The sequence below is a fragment of the Manis pentadactyla genome, chromosome 3, assembly GCF_030020395.1.
Source record: "Manis pentadactyla isolate mManPen7 chromosome 3, mManPen7.hap1, whole genome shotgun sequence".
NCBI lineage: Eukaryota > Metazoa > Chordata > Mammalia > Pholidota > Manidae > Manis > Manis pentadactyla.
In genome coordinates, this window is record NC_080021.1 from 114,254,973 (window position 1) to 114,273,277 (window position 18,305).

The 18,305-nt window shown below is 36.3% G+C and overlaps 1 protein-coding gene across 1 annotated transcript in view; it reads right to left on the minus strand.

The window, feature by feature from the left end:
* The window catches only part of ODAD2 (outer dynein arm docking complex subunit 2), a 168,783-nt gene that overhangs the window by 66,904 nt on the left and 83,574 nt on the right, over positions 1 to 18,305 (minus strand).

The window sequence follows — 18,305 nt, forward strand, 5'->3', positions numbered from 1 at the left end:
ATTTATGCCTCACAACTGTCAAGTTACCTTTTTTATTTGTTCTATGTTTAATTGACTTACCTTACTGTATGACATACTTTAAACTCCCCCAGTCCTAATCTAGCATTAGGAATTAAAATCATTACACCACAGTGCATCCTTTGTTGGGCACGAATAACACGTAACTTGTTTTCCATGTGCTCCCTTCCCAGCAAGACTGACATAGCAGACTGTGTTATAATAACTTGAATACACTGTAATCAAAATATCTTCATGACTAGCTGAAAAATGAATTATCATCAGAGCCATCTCTACACCATCTGTCTTCTGTTTATATATCAATCAGCCCAGGGAGTGTAACCTCACATTAAGGTCCACTGAGTACTTGCAGTTGAGAAGAAGGGCAAACAAAACTGAATATCCTTCACAAGCATGGCTTTGTTCAGAAAGATACGTTGAACTCAAAGCAGATGAAAAAAGATAAAGAACATAAAAAATCCTTTGACGTTTAATCTCGCATTAACTTAAACACATGTAGTATTTAGCCACAAGTAGAATAAATACTGCTAGCTTCAAATGTCACTCAAATTCTTTCTTGAAATTTCACATTAAAAATAATTACATTTCTTGATCTTGAGATGAGTTTGCCAGGAGAAAAAAATGTATTATTTCAAAGGCTCCAAGTAAGATATAAGTTTTTTGCATAACTTTATAAAACAACTGGTAATGCAAACAGCTTATAGTAAGATATAAACTGTCCCTATAAAAATGATTTTTAATAAGAAAAAGTGCATCAAGAAAGTATTTTAACATGAAGTTTAACTAAATACCTTTCCAAAGCTAAAGCTTTCTGTCAATACCCTGCTGAGAGAAAGTGTTTTATTTCTCAATTTATAGAAACTGTAAAGATAGACACTGAGCACTTCACAATGAAGGATTTACTTTACAAGCATTAAAAATGCTTACTGCTTTACATATGCCACTGAAAACATAATTAATGCTGATCCTTGCATATCTCTGTATTTTTTTTTCACACGCAGTTTCTCAATGAAACTATAGGTCTGCCCTACCATCTTGCAAACGTAGCAGTAAAATTTCCATTATATTTAACTATACAAGGCTGGACATAATTTGTCGTTAGAGTGGAAGTCATTTGAATGGCACACGTTTCCAGTTTAAAAAATAGAGATAATTCAAAGTGGACTCCCCTGGGCAAAATTTCACAATTAACCATAAAAATTCACTATTGATTGTAAAACTAGATCTGTTGTCCCCGACCCTGGCCCCAAACCCAAAGGAGTTCATCAGCTGCTTAGTTAAACTGGATGAGGATTGTGACTCATTATTGATGTCTTAAAAGACTCAGCACAGACTAGAGTAATAAGCCTAAATAAGGAAAATATTATTAAAGAACATTTGCAATCATGGGAATGAACAAAGTCAGGGAAAGCAAACTTCAGAGTTTAATTCTGTCCCATTCACCTCCCTCATTTTCTCTACCAGGGCACTTACTGCCGATGTATACACCGTAACAGTGTGAGTGTCTGCCCCTACTTGCCTGCTCTTCTGGCTGGCACCCTAATCCTGGTCTGCACCACTTCCTATCAAGCTACTGTAGTTGCATAACTTGGTTTTGTATCCTGAACTTCTCTCAGTTCGAACCCATCCTGTGAATTCCTGTGAAATTAATCTCCCTGAAGGACCTCTTAGAGATTCCACCTTAGGTCCTTGAGAACAGGGCTCCACAGACATTCATTCTGCCCATCACACCACCTAGCACATGCAATCAATGCTTGTTGAGCAGTTCACAAATGAGAGAGCACTTCTGGGAGAAAAGTTTCTATGGCTTCACATTGTCTACGTGGGAATTGCTGCATGCTCAATTCCTGAACTCAGTACTTAACATCCCCATGAGGTGGGTTATTCCTCCCAATCCCCTATCTTCAGGTATTTGCTCATAAAACTTTGGCCATCTACTAAACACTAAGTGCTAAGCATACAGAAATAACAGATACAATCAATTCTTGTTCCTCAGGGTAGTTATGTAAAGTCACTGCAAACTGAATTAGTAAATGCTAAACCATTGCTCCTGGAGGAAATAAAAAGTTTTGATCTTGAAAACCTCTGATCAGAAGATTTTCATCAACTGATCAATATCAACCTTGTTTGATGCATGTTTCTGTTTAAAGATGCCTTATTTAATATGTATTATTGATTTATTTACATTGAACCCACAGTCAATAACTCAACAGCTCAGACCCAAATGAAGCTTAGCAACACATATTTTCTTTGTAAGGCACATCACAACCTTCTCACACTTAGGACAATAGACTAGACAGCTCTTTGGCACTATGTGTAGGGGCCATTTTAAACAGCAAAATCACCAGCTCAAAGCATAAAAATGCAAAAACATGGCCCTAAGTAGCCTGTGAGGACAGTTGTTTACAGTATGAGAGTTGAAACAAGAAGGGAAAGCATAGCCTGGTTCACTTTCAACTAGAAACATGGGCAGAAGGTGACAAACTTTTTGCTGCTCTGCACATGACTGTGAATGACAGCACAAGTGCTGTAGGTATTAATTCCAGGGTAACAAATTTTAGCAGGGATACAAATTCACAAAAACAGAATCTGAGAATAGTGAGGATTTTTACTGTCCTTCAGGAGATAGACTAGTGAGCAGAATAAAGAGATCATGATAATCAATTACAATAAATGTTACAATAGATGTGTGCATGGGGTTCCATGCATATAGGGGAGACACTAGTGGTATGTCTCATAGGCCACAGAAATCCTCCCAACTATAAGCCTTTGCCATCTCCATCTTCTGCTATAATAATCCATCTTTTAGGCCTATAACAAAGCCTCTCCCACAAATCATCTGGCTTCTGCCTCTTTAAGCTTCCTTGGAGTTTTGCTGTCTCTTTTTATGGCATTCATAGCACACTGCTTTGCCTTGTAGTCATGTGTGTATCTTATCTCCCAGTTACTGTGTAATCTCCTTGACAGCACACACTGTATATTACCCGCCTTGCTTGAGGCATGCTACCGCAGCCAGTGAGTACTGGTTAAGTGGACTTGAAACAGTCTTTTCTTACTCTTTCTCCAATGAATCAAAAATTAGTCTCAACACAAATCTACTCATATGAACCTCATACTTGCAAAGTTCACATTCTAAATCTAACCAGCAGAGCAAGTTTTCATTTGAAGTCTCTAAGTTCAAAGTGCATTTTCATAGAATTTCTTTACAGTTTTATTGCTTTTGGCATATACAATGATGGGCCTACCGGTGGTATTACCTTACCACTGTCCATTGCAATGAGTCTGTCTCCTTTTGGGAAGTTTAAAAAAAATCTGATTAGCATCTTACTTTGAATTCATCCCCAGCAATATGTTAGCACTTCCCATTTTTATTATCAGTAGAGTTTTCCATTAATTCTTTGACATTTTAGTAGAACTCAGTTATGTTTTCAAAATCTTCAACTATATCATGGAAATCAAGCTATGTGGCTGGCAGAATAACAGTTCTAGAAGGATGAATACATATTCATATTCCAGTTATTTAAAAAAACCAAACAAACCAAAGACGATGCAGCAGCTTGTTACATTTGTTTCTTTTGTTATAATAACGTTTGCTATGATTGTTAAGAAGTCTGGCTGGCTTGCTTGCATACTGAGGGCACATATGTGAACAAATGGAAGAGTCTGTGCCCACAGAGTGGGCATGGACAAGGTTGTAGAGTTTCCTTCTGGCAATGCCAATACATTTCTTTTGTGCAGCCTGATATTACTGAAAGAGCATAGACTAGATAGTTATATATCAGTGTATTCAAGTCACAGGACTACAACTATAACCATGATATTGAGCAAATATTTAATCTTCTGAAGCTTGAGTTTCCTCATTCATTAAAATCAGGATATTAGTACCCATAATTTAATCATATGCAATATAATAACAAGCAGATACTCAATATTAGTTTCATTCCAGAGGCTGATAAATACGCAAAAACCCTTAGATTGATCTATGATTCTATCTATACCTAGTAATTCAGCTAAGTCAAGATTTATTTAGAGTACACTATAAATTCACTAATATATACTAAAAATTTACTATAAATTATTGAACCAAGAACTCCCAATTTTATCCAGGCATATAGCCTCACTTGAGTGTATGGGTACCATGTTACCAGGACAGGTAGAAAAGACAATCTTCTTGATTTGGATTTGCATTCAGTAATGTAAACTTGCATTGACACTCCATGTGGTCTAATTTAGGTAAAAATATGTATTATACATTTAGAATATTGAAAGAAATTCATATTTTAAGGTTGTTTAAGCCCCTATGGAGACTTCACCAGGAATATCTAAATTATGTAATAGAGCCTGTGGAAAGTGAATAAGGAGTTTCAAGTCCCAGAAAGTGGGTGGACAGAGTAAAGAGGCATCTTAGTCAGAGCAGGGGCCCGAGAGAGAACCATGAAATGGCCAACAGGTTTGGGAGACTCCAAGAAGCACAGTAGAGTTTGAGCACTGGGGTTGGTGAGCTCGGGGAAGAGGGAGGAGTCAGCTGAGTTACATGGTACAGACCTGGAAAGCTCCAAGGGAATGGCAGATAAAGGATTCCTATTCCGGAAGCCTAGGGTTCATTAAAAAATTTGCAGTGCACACAATGGCAAGAGTCAGCTTGTAACAAAATTACAGAACCAGCATGCATTGTTTATGTCCCACAGTATCAACAGAATATGGGCACAACAGGGAACCACTTCAGTGGATCATGTAATAAATATGATTTGTTTCTGTTTTCTTTTTTCACTTACTACTCACATTATTTAACAGTTTTCAAAAGCACTATTTTCCCCCCATGAGAGATTTTTTCAAATTACTAAATTCTAGTAAGCTAATAAATTCTCAGAAAATCAAAGTAACACAAAAAGTATTAAAGAAGGGAATTTTTAAAAATCACCCAAATTTCTCACCTCCATAGTCTCTGTAATCATCAATGTAAAGAATTTTCTCGTCTCTAAGAATACATGTGCACACACAACATTATGGGATGGTTCTATATGTGGTGTTTTATAATCTGCCTTTTTCAAATTCAGTATACGTAAGGGAGTTTGCTTCAGGTTGATGAATACAGTGAATATGAATATATGTTAGTAATTTTCTAATGACTAGTCTTATTGTATCAATATACCATACCAATATTTTAACTGATCCTTTATTGATTGAAATTAGGTTCTCTCTAGTTTTGTGTAATAAAAATAACATTTTAAAGGCCATCTTTTATCCTTTTGCAATGCACTGATTATCTTATAAGATAAATATTGAGAAATGGAATAGCTTGGTAAGGATTTGATGTATTTTAAATTTTAATAGATATCAACAGACTGTTCTCCATAAAAGTTATGTCAATTCTATTTCCATTAAACAGATCATGAGAATACCAGTCACCTGCATAGGCTACTTAATTTAACTATTCTATTAAATGCAAAAATCTTTTCTTTTTCACCTTTATTTTTTTCTCCCTTTTTAGTATAAAACTTTTCAGACATACTTGAGTCTTTTTTAAAATAGCAAAATTAACACCAATAGACACTATCTTCAAAATTTAACCTATTTGCATCATTTATCAATGTGTGTGTTCATTTTCTTCTAAACCATTTGCAAGGGAGAGGTGTCATAATTCACAACTAAAATTTAAAATTTTTCATCTTTTAAAAATATGTGCAATCCTTTACAGTAACATTGTACTATTATCACATTTGAGAAAGTTAAAAGCAATTCCCTAATATCATCAAATATCCAGTTCAGATTAAAATATTTCCAATAGTTTTCACAAGCTTCTTTAGAGCTTTGTAAGAAACAAACAAAATCTGGTTTAAAACAAGTATCATGTCCTGTATTTTTGATATGTCTTATTAGTCTCTTTAATTTTAGAACATTTTTATGGCATTGATTCTAAAAAAAATGAGACCTGTTGTCTTGTAGAAAGTCCCACAGTTTGAGGTTGCTGCATTGCTTCCTCAAAATGTCATTTAACATTTCCCTCTAATCTCTGTGTTTTCTATGAACAGAAAATTAGAACTAAAATCTGAGTTTGATTCGATTTATATATTTTTGGCAAAATACATCATAGGTGATGCTATTATGTATTTCACATTGCAATGCATCAAGAGGCTCATAATGTCCTGTTGTCCCACTCTTCAGTGGCACTACATTCGGTCATTTAATTACACAGATGACTACATGTCTCTCCATTGTAAAGATGTATCTTTCCATTTTATGTAAATAACAATCTTCATCACATTTCATCACTGTGAGAAGATCCTGTCCCAACAACTTTCCCACTACCTAAAGTTTTAGCATCCATTAAGTTATCCTTTCCTAAAAGAATCACTGTACTGGGAGTTGTAGTGATTTAAAAAATTTTATTTATTAGCTGGCATTCTTCTATAAAAGTTTCCTCTCCTTACCTGGGGCTTAGTTTTCCTCCAGAATGGCAAAGAGAAATCACAAAGAAATGTAAGAAATATTTTGAATTGGATAAAAATGAAAAACATAACATATTTGTGGGGATGGAGCTAGAACAGTACTTGGAAATAGAGAACTTTAAATGCTCATATTAGAGAAGAGTTGACCTATAATACTGATGATCACAGCCTTTACTTTAAGAGACTAGAAATTCTAGTACAGTAAATAAAATAATAAAAATAAGATGAATAATGATAAATCACGAGAGCAGTGGTTGGTAAACTTTATGTAAAGCGGCAGATAATGAACATTTTAGGCCTTGTAGGCAACATATGATTTCTGCTACATATTCTTTGTTTTCGTTTTGTTTCTAAAAAACATTTAAAAATGTAAAAACCACTTTTAGCTCACAGGATGTAAGAAAATGGGCCTTGAGCTGCCTGAGGGAGACTGATCAAGAGACACAGAGAGGGAGAGACTGAGAAGAGACAGAACATAAATTACTACCATTATAGAATGTACAGGTGATAAAATAAAAATAATAATATAAGGATATTATAAATAACTTTATGCTGATAAAATTTAAATCAAATATATTCATTGAGAAACACAAATTACCAAAACTGACCCAAGAAGACATAGAAAACCTGAATAGTGTTGTATCTACTAAAGACATAGAATTTTTAATCAAAATAATTAAATCACTACCAACAAAAATCCTTTCCACAAAGACAACTCCAAGCTCAGATGATTTTGCTGGTGAATTCTATCAAACACTTAAGAAAGGAATAATCCTACACAAACTCTATTAGGAAATAAAGAGGCAAAATCGTTTCTCAACTTGCTTTATGGGGCCAGCACAATCCAGATACTAAAATGACAAAAATATTACAGAAAACAAAAGTTAATCAATATACATCATGAATATAAACACAAAATACCAGCAAATAAAATCAAAGAATACATGAAAAGGGTATGTTACCCAAGTAATAGAAGTGATTTTACCCAAGTAATAGAAGGTTGCCTCAACCTTAAGAAAATCAGTGACTCTAATTCATCTTAATAAAACAAAGAAAAATGATCTGATCCTCTCCATAGAAGTAGAAAAAGCATTTCACAAAATTCAAAACCCATTTATGATTTTTTAAAAAGTCAAAGCAAACTAGGAGTAAATGGAAACTTCCTCAGCCTGATAAAGGGCATCTACAAACACCTACAACGAACATCATACTTAATGGTAAAAAATTGAATGCTTTCCCCCGAAGATCAAGAATAGCACACAGATGTCTACACTCACTTCATTGTAACAGGTCCTGGCCTGTGCAATACAGCATGAAAAACAAAATGCATAAAGACAGGGGGGGAAAGAGTAAACTGTCATTATCTGTAGGATAACATAATTCTATATGTAAAAACCCTATGGAATCTAAACACAAAAAATTGTTAGAATAAATAAAGTTATCAAAATTGTAAGAATATCCAAAGGTATATTTGAATACATGAAAGTATATTAAAGAAGTAACTGTATATTTACTGCTAGCAACAAGTAACCGAAAAATGAATTAAAAATAAAAACTTATCACAATAGCATGAACTAGATAGATATTTAGAAAATACATAATGAAAGATGTGGAAGACTTCTATGTTGACAGCTACAAAATATTGCTGAGAGAAATTAAAGAATACCTAAATAAATGGTGATACATACCATATTAATGGAAATAGTCTCAATATTAAGATTTCCATTCTCCCTAAATTATCTATAGATTCCTAACAACATTTACTGAAATCTCATAAAGCTTTTAAAAAGATTTAGACAAGATGATTCTAAAATTTATATAGAAATGCAAAACATCTAAAATGACTTAAAAGTTGGAGGACACACACTATTTATTACAAAGCTATAATAATCAAGATGGTATAGTACTGACATGAGGATAGAAAAATAAATCAATTGAAAAAGGAGTTCAAAAACAGACCCACTTATGTACAGTCAATTGAATTTCAACCAAAGGACTAAGCTAATCAAATGAGAAATAGTGATTTCAATAAATGATCCTGGGATCATTGACTGTTATATGAAAAAATTACTCTTGACCCTTTTTCACTCCATCCTTAAAAACTAGTTTGAGATATAGCATAGATAGGATACAAAACCCACTAGTTATGCAAGAAAAATTGATAAATTGAACTTCATCAAATTAAACATTTCTGTTCAAAAGACATCCTTAATTTTGATGGGGAAAATATTACACAGCATAAAAAATCTAACAAAGAATATATAAAGAACCCCTTCAAATCACCAAAAAAGACAGACAATCCAGTTAAAAAGTAGACAAAAAACTTGATTAGACCACAAATAAAATATACACCGGTCAATAAGCACATAAGAAGTTACTCAACACCATTAGTTATTAGGGAAATGCAAATGTAATCTACAATGATATACCACTTTTTCCTATTGGACAGACTAAACTTTAAAAAAAGAACAATGCTAAATGCTGTCACTGATGGGAATGTAAAATTGTACAACCACTTTTGTGTACTATTTGGAAGTTTCTAATAAAGTTAAACTTCAATCCTATGACTTAGAAATTCCATTCCCAGAATAGGCAAAACTAATCTGTAGTAACTGAAATCAGAAAGGGTTTGCTTATGGTGAACATGGGTATGATTGGAAAATAGCATGAGTAAACTTGAGTGAAAGAAATGTTTTATATCTTCTTTTGACTGGTGGTTGTATGGGTGGATACAGTTGTTAAAATGCATCAAGGAACAATAAAGTGTTAAAATAACCTATGATTTTGAACAAAAAATTTCAGACAGAAACACACATACTATATACTTCCATTTGTTTCTAGATACAAACAAAACTGAATCATCCCATATAGAGAGGCAATCTCAAGTATAAAATTACAAAAAGAAAGCAAGATAAGAATTACCATAAAATGCAAGAGAGGACTCTCTCCAGAGTGAAGAGAGGTGGCACTGGGTGGGCTGTGATAGGAGGGGTAGCCAGGAAGTTTTTTAGCATAATGATAATATTCTACCTCTCAGCTTGGGTGGCAGTTACATGAGTCTTCCCTTTTCAATAACTAACCTGTATGTGCATTTACATTATGTACTTTCTTTTATGCAGAATATATTACACAAATTAAAAGTTTTAAAAATGTGCTTTAATTTCCTTATAAACATACACATACACATTCACTCTCTCTACAGAAAACAGCATTGAACAGCTCATTTGTTCAGCTGCTGAAATAAGCAAATATTACAATTGGCTGGATGAGATATATAACATAGGTAAGTAAAATTCACATAATCCTCAAATTAAAAGTCCCTGGAGCTCATTTTAAAATGAGAAAACTAAGATTCAGAAGATAAAATGATTCACATAATTAATTTTCATTTGGCATTTTGGATCTTAGTCAAATGCATCTGTTTAAAGAAGCATGCAGATAAAAAACAAATAGTCAAAAATGTTCTTACTGATAAAAAATGTAAAATATATTCTATTTAATGTCTTTCAAAAACCCTAAAAGGTCACAAAGACTAGTTCTGTGGTAAGAGAAATATCTGGGCAGCCACAAAGAGATTAAATCTCTTCTGTATACAAACAAGCATAGCTTTACTTTTTTTTCCCATTTTAAAAAGAACAAATAAACCCAACTTAAAAAAAAAACTGTGAAAATGCAACGTAATCATGTTTAAACCACAGAAGACAGGAAATTTAGAGTTACAGATTCCATGGTAAGTTTAATTCTATCCTTGTGTATATGTTTTATAAAAGAGTCTTTCATTACACAATCATGTAATACTAGACCATGTAACAATCAATTCAGCAAATGTTTATTTTACAATGTGTGGAAGGAAAATATTTTATAAGATAAATTGTAAAAAATTAGTATATTATTTAGGTAAATTGTTATGTAAAATTTCTTAGAATCCTGAGCATTTACAGAATATTAATAGAAATACTTTTTTCTTGATTACCTTCTAAAGAACATGATATTTAACTCTTTTACAAGCAGGCACTTATATTTGAAAGCCAACCTTTATATTTTTTAAGTTATTTTTGAAATAATGAAAAACTTAGAGCATTAGGATTTTAGCATGTTTTGAGTTATGTATGCCAGTCATTTTATAAAAAAGAACAGTTAGAGGTTGGAGGAAATCATGAAGAACCATGAGTTCATAATAAATCCAAAAAGCAATCCTTATTATTAATATTAGGGCTTCTGACAACTCATATACCTGTAAATAGGCTTTCTTCAAAAGGAAGATAAAAGTATTTGCCCTGCCTTCCCTGTATTAATTATATTTCAGGTTAACCAAATAGTTAGCAATCAACTCTTGAGATAAACCTAGTAAAAGTATTAGATGATAAAGACAAAAAATTCTCAAGACCTCCAGGCAAAAACGATCAAATAACTTACAAAGAAAAAATTAGACTATCATCAGACTTTCCCCCAAAAAGGTATGAAGCAAGGCAACAATGGAGCAGCATTTTACAAAAATTTTATGAAAGAAAGTGGGAAACAAGGATTTTATATCTAGTAAGATTGTACTTTGAGGATTTATAGGAAAGTACTTTTACTGGATAGCCACATGTGCTTCTGCACAGCAAAGGAAACAGTAAGCAAAATGAAAAGGCAGTCTACAGAATGGGAGAAAATATTTGCAAACCATATATCTGATAAGGAGTTAACATTAAAAATATATGAGGAATTCATATAACTCAATAGCAAAACAAAACAAATAACTTGATCATAAAATATGCAAAGGAGACAGAAACCAGGGGAAGATGGCGGCGTGAGTAGAGCAGCGGAAATCTCCTCCCAAAACAACATATATCTATGAAAATATAACAAAGATAACCCTTCCTAGAATAAAGACCAGAGGACACAGGACAATATCCAGACCACATCCACACCTGAGAGAACCCAGCGCCTCGCGAAGGGGGTAAGATACAAGCCCCGGCCCCGCGGGAGCCGAGCGCCCCTCCCCACAGCTCCCGGCGGGAGAAGAGCAGGCAGAGCGGGAGGGAGACGGAGCCCAGGGCTGCCGAACACCCAGCCCCCGCCATCCGGGCCAGAGTGCAGGGCCCTCGATACTGGGAAAACAGGGCAGCAAGAACAGTGAGCAGGCACTGGAGGCTGGGCGCCAGAGGACATAAGAAAAGCGCGCGACCATTTTTTTTTTTTTTGCTTTTTTGCTGCTTTGTTTTGGCGAGTGCTTTTTGGAAGTCTTAAAGGGACAGGGACCCCAATATTAGGGAAACAGGGCAGAAAGACCGGTGAGCAGAGGCCTGAGGCTGGCACCGGAGAATAAAGAAAAACGAACGACCACCTTTTTTTTTTTAATTAAAAATTTTTTTTTTTTAATTAAAAAAATTTTTTTTCTTGTTTTTTTTTGTGGTCGTTGTTTTGTTCTGGCGGGTGCTTTTTGGAAGTCTTAAAGGGGCAGGGCGGGTCACTTAATCCAGAGGTAGGGAACCCGGGATCTCTGGGCACCCTAACCCCTGGGCTGCAGGGAGCAGGGAGGCCCCTTACGGAGATAAATAGCCTCCCAGCAGCTCCTGCTCCAACGCGACTCCACCATTTTGGAGTAGCTGCCCGAGCCAGGCCACGCCCACAGCAACAGCGGAGATTAACTCCATAGCAGCCGGGCAGGAAGCAGAAACCCTGTCTGCGCGCAGCTGCGCAGCACAAGCCACTAGAGGCCGCTGTTCTCCCAGGAGAGGAGGGCCACAAACCAACAAGAAAGGAAGTCCTTCCAGCCGTCACTCGTCCCAGTTCTGCAGACTATTCCTATCACCATGAAAAGGCAAAGCTACAGGCAGACAAAGATCACAGAGACAACACCAGAGAAGGAGACAGACCTAACCAGTCTTCCTGACAAAGAATTCAAAATAAGAATCATAAACATGCTGACAGAGATGCAGAGAAATACGCAAGAAAAATGGGATGAAGTCTGGAAAGAGATCACAGATGCCAGAAAGGAGATCGCAGAAATGAAACAAACTCTGGAAGGGTTTATAAGCAGAATGGATAGAATGCAAGAGGCCATTGATGGAATTGAAATCAGAGAACAGGAACGCATAGAAGCTGACATAGAGAGAGACAAAAGGATCTCCAGGAATGAAACAATATTAAGAGAACTGTGTGACCAATCTAAAAGGAGCAATATCCGTATTATAGGGGTCCCAGAAGAAGAAGAGAGAGGCAAAGAGATGGAAAGTATCTTAGAAGAAATAATTGCTGAAAACTTCCCCACACTGGGGGAGGAAGTAATCAAACAGACCACGGAAATACACAGAACCCCCAACAGAAAGGATCCAAGAAGGGCAACACCAAGACACATAATAATTAAAATGGCAAAGATCAAGGACAAGGAAAGAGTGTTAAAGGCAGCTAGAGAGAAAAAGGTCACCTATAAAGGGAAACCCATCAGGCTAACGTCAGATTTCTCAACAGAAACCCTACAGGCCAGAAGAGAATGGCATGATATATTTAATACAATGAAACAGAAGGGCCTTGAACCAAGGATACTGTATCCAGCACGACTATCATTCAAATATGACGGTGGGATTAAACAATTCCCAGACAAACAAAAGCTGAGGGAATTTGCTTTCCACAAACCACCTCTACAGAACATCTTACAGGGACTGCTCTAGATGGGAGCACTCCTAGAAAGAGCACAGCACAAAACACCCAACATATGAAGAATCGAGGAGGAGGAACAAGAAGGGAGAGAAGAAAAGAATCTCCAGACAGTGTATATAACAGCTCAATAAGCGAGCTAAGTTAGGCAGTAAGATAGTAAAGAGGCTAACCTTGAACCTTTGGTAACCACGAATTTAAAGCCTGCAATGGCAATAAGTACATATCTTTCAATAGTCACCCTAAATGTTAATGGGTTGAATGCACCAATCAAAAGACACAGAGTAACAGAATGGATAAAAAAGCAAGACCCATCTATATGCTGCTTACAAGAAACTCACCTCAAACCCAAAGACATGTACAGACTAAAAGTCAAGGGATGGAAAAACATATTTCAAGCAAACAACAGTGAGAAGAAAGCAGGGGTTGCAGTACTAATATCAGACAAAATAGACTTCAAAACAAAGAAAGTAACAAGAGATAAAGAAGGACACTACATAATGATAAAGGGCTCAGTCAAACAAGAGGATATAACCATTCTAAATATATATGCACCCAACACAGGAGCACCAGCATATGTGAAACAAATACTAACAGAACTAAAGGGGGATATAGACTGCAATGCATTCATTCTAGGAGACTTCAACACACCACTCACCCCAAAGGATAGATCCACTGGGCAGAAAATAAGTAAGGACACGGAAGCACTGAACAACACAGTAGAGCAGATGGACCTAATAGACATCTATAGAACTCTACATCCAAAAGCAGCGGGATATACATTCTTCTCAAGTGCACATGGAACATTCTCCAGAATAGACCACATACTAGGCCACAAAAAGAGCCTCAGAAAATTCCAAAAGATTGAAATCCTACCAACCAACTTTTCAGACCACAAAGGCATAAAACTAGAAATAAACTGTACAAAGAAAGCAAAGAGGCTCACAAACACATGGAGGCTTAACAACACGCTCCTAAATAATCAATGGATCAATGACCAAATCAAAATGGAGATCCAGCAATATATGGAAACAAATGACAACAACAACACTAAGCCCCAACTTCTGTGGGACACAGCAAAAGCAGTCTTAAGAGGAAAGTATATAGCAATCCAAGCATATTTAAAAAAGGAAGAGCAATCCCAAATGAATGGTCTAATGTCACAATTATCGAAATTGGAAAAAGAAGAACAGATGAGGCCTAAGGTCAGCAGAAGGAGGGACATAATAAAGATCAGAGAAGAAATAAATAAAATTGAGAAGAATAAAACAATAGCAAAAATCAATGAAACCAAGAGCTGGTTCTTCGAGAAAATAAACAAAATAGATAAGCCTCTAGCCAGACTTATTAAGAAGAAAAGAGAATCAACACAAATCAACAGTATCAGAAACGAGAAAGGAAAAATCACGACGGACCCCACGGAAATGCAAAGAATTACTGGAGAATACTATGAAAACCTATATGCTAACAAGCTGGGAAACCTAGGAGAAATGGACAACTTCCTAGAAAAATGTAACCTTCCAAGATTGACCCAGGAAGAAACAGAAAATCTAAACAGACCAATTACCAGCAACGAAATTGAAGAGGTAATCAAAAAACTACCAAAGAACAAAACCCCCGGGCCAGATGGATTTACCTCGGAATTTTATCAGACATACAGGGAAGATATAATACCCATTCTCCTTAAAGTTTTCCAAAAAATAGAGGAGGAGGGGATACTCCCAAACTCATTCTATGAAGCTAACATCACCCTAATACCAAAACCAGGCAAAGACCCCACCAAAAAAGAAAACTACAGACCAATATCCCTGATGAACGTAGATGCAAAAATACTCAACAAAATATTAGCAAACCGAATTCAAAAATACATCAAAAGGATCATACACCAAGACCAAGTGGGATTCATTCCAGGGATGCAAGGATGGTACAACATTCGAAAGTCCATCAACATCATCCACCACATCAACAAAAAGAAAGACAAAAACCACATGATCATCTCCATAGATGCTGAAAAAGCATTTGACAAAGTTCAACATCCATTCATGTTAAAAACTCTCAGCAAAATGGGAATAGAGGGCAAGTACCTCAACATAATAAAGGCCATCTATGATAAACCCACAGCCAACATTATATTGAACAGCGAGAAGCTGAAAGCATTTCCTCTGAGATCGGGAACTAGACAGGGATGCCCACTCTCTCCACTGTTATTTAACATAGTACTGGAGGTCCTAGCCACGGCAATCAGACAAAATAAAGAAATACAAGGAATCCAGATTGGTAAAGAAGAAGTTAAACTGTCACTATTTGCAGATGACATGATACTGTACATAAAAAACCCTAAAGACTCCACCCCAAAATTACTAGAACTGATATCGGAATACAGCAAAGTTGCAGGATACAAAATCAACACACAGAAATCTGTGGCTTTCCTATATACTAACAATGAACCAACAGAGAGAGAAATCAGGAAAACAACTCCATTCACAATTGCATCAAAAAAAATAAAATACCTAGGAATAAACCTAACCAAAGAAGTGAAAGACTTATACTCTGAAAACTACAAGTCACTCTTAAGAGAAATTAAAGGGGACACTAACAGATGGAAACTCATCCCATGCTCGTGGCTAGGAAGAATTAATATCGTTAAAATGGCCATCCTGCCCAAAGCAATATACAGATTTGATGCAATCCCTATGAAACTACCAGCAACATTCTTCAATGAACTGGAACAAATAATTCAAAAATTCATATGGAAACACCAAAGACCCCGAATAGCCAAAGCAATCCTGAGAAAGAAGAATAAAGTAGGGGGGATCTCACTCCCCAACTTCAAGCTCTACTATAAAGCCATAGTAATCAAGACAATTTGGTACTGGCACAAGAGCAGAGCCACAGACCAATGGAACAGACTAGAGAATCCAGACATTAACCCAGACATATATGGTCAATTAATATTTGATAAAGGAGCCATGGACATACAATGGCGAAATGACAGTCTCTTCAACAGGTGGTGCTGGCAAAACTGGACAGCTACATGTAGGAGAATGAAACTGGACCATCGTCTAACCCCATATACAAAAGTAAACTCAAAATGGATCAAAGACCTGAATGTAAGCCATGAAACCATTAAACTCTTGGAAGAAAACATAGGTGAAAACCTCTTAGACATAAACATGAGTGACCTCTTCTTGAACATATCTCCCCGGGCAAGGAAAACAACAGCAAAAATGAGTAAGTGGGACTATATTAAGCTGAAAAGCTTCTGTACAGCAAAAGACACCATCAATAGAACAAGAAGGATCCCTACAGTATGGGAGAATATATTTGAAAATGACACATCCGATAAAGGCTTGACGTCCAGAATATATAAGGAGCTCTCACGCCTCAACAAACAAAAAACAAATAACCCAATTAAAAAATGGGCAGAGGAACTGAACAGACAGTTCTCCAAAAAAGAAATACAGATGGCCAACAGACACATGAAAAGATGCTCCACATCGCTAATTATCAGAGAAATGCAAATTAAAACTACAATGAGGTATCACCTCACACCAGTAAGGATGGCTGCCATCCAAAAGACAAACAACAACAAATGTTGGCGAGGCTGTGGAGAAAGGGGAACCCTCCTACACTGCTGGTGGGAATGTAAGTTAGTTCAACCATTGTGGAAAGCAGTATGGAGGTATATCAAAATGCTCAAAACAGACTTACCATTTGACCCAGGAATTCCACTCCTAGGAATTTACCCTAAGAATGCAGCAATCAAGTTTGAGAAAGACAGATGCACCCCTATGTTTATTGCAGCACTATTTACAATAGCCAAGAATTGGAAGCAACCTAAATGTCCATCAATAGATGAATGGATAAAGAAGATGTGGTACATATACACAATGGAATACTACTCAGCTATAAGAAAAGGGCAAATCCAATCATTTGCAGCAACATGGATGGAGCTGGAGGGTATTATGCTCAGTGAAACAAGCCAAGCGGAGAAAGAGAAATACCAAATGATTTCACTTATCTGTGGAATATAAGAACAAAGGAAAAACTGAAGGAACAAAACAGCAGCAGAATCACAGAACTCAAGAATGGACTAACAGGTACCAAAGGGAAAGGGACTGGGGAGGATGGGTGGGTAGGGAGGGATAAGGGGGGGAGAAGTAGGGGGGTATTAAGATTAACATGCATGGGGGTAGGAGAAAAGGGAGGGCTGTACAACACAGAGAAGGCAAGTAGGGATTCTACAACATTTTGCTATGCTGATGGACAGTGACTGTAAAGGGGTTTATAGGGGAGACCTGGTATAGGGGAGAGCCTAGTAAACATAATATTCGTCATGTAAGTGTAGATTAGTGATAGCAAAAAAAAAAAAAAAAAAAAAAGGGCAGTTCCTGTGTGGTAACCTCCAACGAGTTCTACACAAGGGTATAAAGGGCATATAAAAGTGTAGGCAAAGGGTCTGCTTGTGTTTATACAGAGGATCAAAGCCTAATTGGGCTACCCCGAAAATGAACTAAGATACGATATGAAAAAGAACTTCCAACATCTGCACTCTCTGGAAGACTCATGCCAGAAGATGATCATCAAAAAACCCCAACAAAGATCCATGCACTGCTACAGCTGTAGAGGCACTCATCCCACCAGTTCCTGGACTTGCCATGGGAAAGAGGAAGGAGATATCTAAGCTGGCCTGTGCATACAGTAAAACAACAAATTTGACTGGATCTATACTGTTGGAACTCAACCAAGAATTTGGAGAAGTGCAAATTGTAGCGCTCCAAAGTCTTACAACTACAAACTATTTATTGTTAAAAGAACATATGGCATGTGAACAGTCCCCAGGAATGGGTTGTTTTAATTTGTCTGATTTCTCTCAGACTGTTCAAGTTCATTTGGACAATATCCACCATATCATAGATAAGTTTTCACAAATGCCTAAGGTGCCTAACTGGTTTTCTTGGTTTCACTGCAGATGGCTGGTAATTACAGATATGCTTTGGTTATGTAACTATACTCCTATTATGTTAATGTGTGTGTGCAATTTAAGTAGTAGCTTAAAACCTATACATGCTGAAGTTACTCTACAAGAAGATATATCAAAGAAATAATCAATCTTCCCATGTTTTCTTCCGCCTGCTACTTCTATAGCTTTTCTTCTTCCTTCCTAATTACAACCCTTAAATAGAATTCGTGTCT